Below are 3574 nucleotides of genomic sequence, written 5' to 3'. Positions count from 1 at the left end.
TTTCAAATCTAATTTCTTTTTTAATGCAGCATTATAGACAAATACCTAAAACAGTTTTTGGGAAACTTTCAGATTTAAATATCAGGTCGTTCAAAAGTTATAGCAATATTAAGGTGATGCGCATAGATGTTTGCATTTAGTTATACCCAACCGAGCGCAGTTAGGTTGCCTTTTAATTAGATGTCTCATTTAGGTCTCTTCTTTTGGATTTTTTTTAGTTTTTTTTAGGTTTTTTTATTTGTTGAGTTTTTGTTTTCAAAAAGTTTTTCTTTTTACCGTGATTCTTGTTCTCTATCATGACAAAAAGTTTGAATTCTAGGGCAGAAGAGATTTTTTTTAATTTCAAAGTATCTTTTGCAACTGGTATAAATGCATGAAACTGAAGTGTACCTACTATTGTTAAGGCTTTTTCGAATCTTTTTTCAGGGTATTAACAGCTATTTCATATAGGGTTCGAAATTTCGGACTTTGGTATCGATACTGAGTACTCATTCTGGCATCGAGCTCATGGTATCGATACTCTAAAAGTATCAGGGGAAAAGTATCGATACTACTCAGTATCGGCCTCATTAAAATACGTTTTTCGGGATACAAAAATTATTTTATTCTTCAATGGTATATCTAGTTATTTCCTGAAATTAAAACAATAGAAATTTAAAATATTTGATTTTTATTTCATTGCAGAACTTACCTTCACGTTAGAAGTAATTTTAACGTTAAATGTACATACATATTTCAAGTTTTATTAAGAAAATTTTGTAAAGTTTTAGTATGCATTTTTGTAGCCTAATCAATTTTAGTGTAATAATGTGCAAGTTTGAATTAAAAGTCAACGGTAGTAGGCTACACGTAAATTTTAGTAGGTTAAAAAACTGCATTCCCAAAAAGTTTCTAAAAAATCTGCATTTTCGTGAACTTTGCGTAAAGTTTTATGGCCTTATTCATAAAAAATAAAAAAGGTTTATAAACTGAAAAATGTATGAAAATTTCATTTTATTAAGCTCTTTAAACCTACTTTATTTTTTATGAATAAGGCCACTAAGCTTCCACTTATTTGGTTTATTTTATGCAACAGAATACACGCAATTTCAGTTTATTTTAAGTGATAGACAAAATCGGACGATAGTAATCCATATAAGCAAAGAAAGCAATGGAAGAAAAAATTTAAAAAGTGTGCGTTTTAAAAAGTATTCGATACTACGAGTACTTTGCAAAGTATCGAGTAAAATCACCAAATAAGGTATCGAGTATTAAAGAACTAATTTTTATACCCTCAGTATCGATACTTACTCAATATCGATAGTATCGTTCGAACCCTAATTTCATAACTCCTGTTACTACTGAAAAATACCTCCTTACAAAAACTTTTCGCCCATGAAAAAATCTTAAGCGTTTAAAATATTATTGCCAGATTAACGTTGCAAACTAGCTATTCTTGCATTTCCTTTTATATTGGCTCCTACGCCATCACATCCTCCCTTCCCATGCGCTGTAGCTTGAAAATACCACTCCGCAGGAATCCCAAAATCTTCTGCATGACAAAGGAGGTTTATAAAGTTGCTTTTAATTTTGAAATGCTGACCTGCTCCATCTGAGACGTAGTAAATTTTCTTTGGATTTTCGTAATTAGTTTTTAGGTAATCGCAAAATATTTTTTGATACTCATGGACAGCAACAGTATCGTGATTCAAGTTATCTGATATTATTGCCAAACTCTTTTGTTCAAGTTTGTGACTGAACTGATAGTAGATAACTACAGTAAAAACAGTTGCTTGATTATTGTTCCAATGAAATCACTTAGCTGCATTTTTTACTATGAAAGAATAATTTTCTGCAAAATCTACGCATACAATAATTCATGTTTCTTCAAATTATCTTTTAGACTTTTCACGAAGAGCATTTGTTTGCTGGGAAGAAAATCGTGGGTCTTTAATTTAAGTAAACGTTCACAAAATTCTGTAACGAATTCGTCACTTTTCATAAGTTCCGTTTTCAGCATACGCCTATCAGTTTGAGCCCAAGTATCAAATTTAATTTCAGAAATATCATTTTCATCCAGAATGTTATTTAAAAAATTTTTTTAATTCCACTATGTTCTCACAAGATTTGCACTCTCGCAAAAAACGAGTATCTTTGAAATCATCGCATACAATACCATTAATGCAATCATGATAATTTGTAAGGATTTTATCTGCAAATTTTCTATATCAAGTGCTTTTATCATTAATTTAACATTTTCATTATGAACACAAATGCAGACGGTATGAGTTGCTCTCGACACTGCAAAAATACATCCTCAGCTGAGTGAACTTTGTAAAACCTATTTTAATATTTTAATATTTTTTTTTAATTCGTGCAACCGAACCGAGCCGACTTTCACTTTTTCACTTAAACTCGATATATATCACACGTGCGCATCACTTTAATATTGTTATAACTTTTGAACGACCTGATATTTAAATCTGAAAATTTCCCAAAAACTGTTTCAGGTATTTGTCTATAATGCTGCATTAAAAAAGAAATTAGATTTGAAACTTTATAACACACATTTTTAATTAGAATAAAACCGCCCCATTTATTTTTATAAAAAAGTTCTAAAAACCGGCATTTTGTTTTTAATAAGTATTAAGAAGTTTTTTAAACTTAAATTCTTTGGAATAGTTTTTAGTTTATTGTGTGAAAATTTCAAATCGAGCGATACACAAACGTCTGAGATATAGCGTGTTTAAATAATAATTTTGTAAAAATTTCCTATCACAGTATGATGTTTTAATTCGTTCAAACGAACGGAGTCGACGTGTAGGGATGCAAATTTTGGGGAGTAACATCCATACATCGACGTTTCGATGCATCGGACAAATGAACATCGATGCTAAAATACTTCGCCAGAAAATCATCGATATATCGATGGTTTCCGATGTTTCCAAATTTGCTAGGTTGTAGTCACATTGAAAGGAAAATTTAAAACTTTTCAATTCATACTCTTTGTAATTCAATTAGAAAAATACTTACATATGGATGTATTTCCCTGTATTGCTTTAATATTCCTTTGCCCTTCCTATAAATATAATAAAAATGCATGCCGTCGTAAGTTCGCCGAGCCTAAAGTTCCAAGCCCCAAATTCGTTGAAATTTCAACGGGAACCCGATCCCTTTTTAATGATTATGTACGCATTTTTAATATCGAAAGATAAGAGTATACACGGAATTTCTGAATTTTCCCCAAAAGAATAAGTAATAAAATTCATGGCCAGTCAAAAAATTTTAGGAGCATAATGGGTTCAGGTCTGAATTACACTAAAGTCGATGTTAAAACATCGCTGAAACTGGCATCGATGTATCGTCAATTTAGCGATTTTAGGAAATTTAAACATCGATGGCAAACATCGAATTTTGAACCGATATTATCGATGTTTCAAAAATATCGATGCGTCGTTTGCATCCCTATCGACGTGACGCGACGGAGCGTGGCGACTGGTACAGCCCGCTATAAAAGTCCCTTTTTTTAATAATGATTTATATGTAAAAAGACCTGATCCTTCGAATGAGATGACTTAAACTAATATTAAAAATG

The sequence above is a fragment of the Rhagoletis pomonella genome, unplaced genomic scaffold (assembly GCF_013731165.1).
Source record: "Rhagoletis pomonella isolate Grant_MI unplaced genomic scaffold, Rhpom_1.0 Rhpom_scaffold_00001, whole genome shotgun sequence".
Taxonomy (NCBI): Eukaryota; Metazoa; Arthropoda; class Insecta; order Diptera; family Tephritidae; genus Rhagoletis; species Rhagoletis pomonella.
This window is presented reverse-complemented; position numbering follows the sequence as displayed.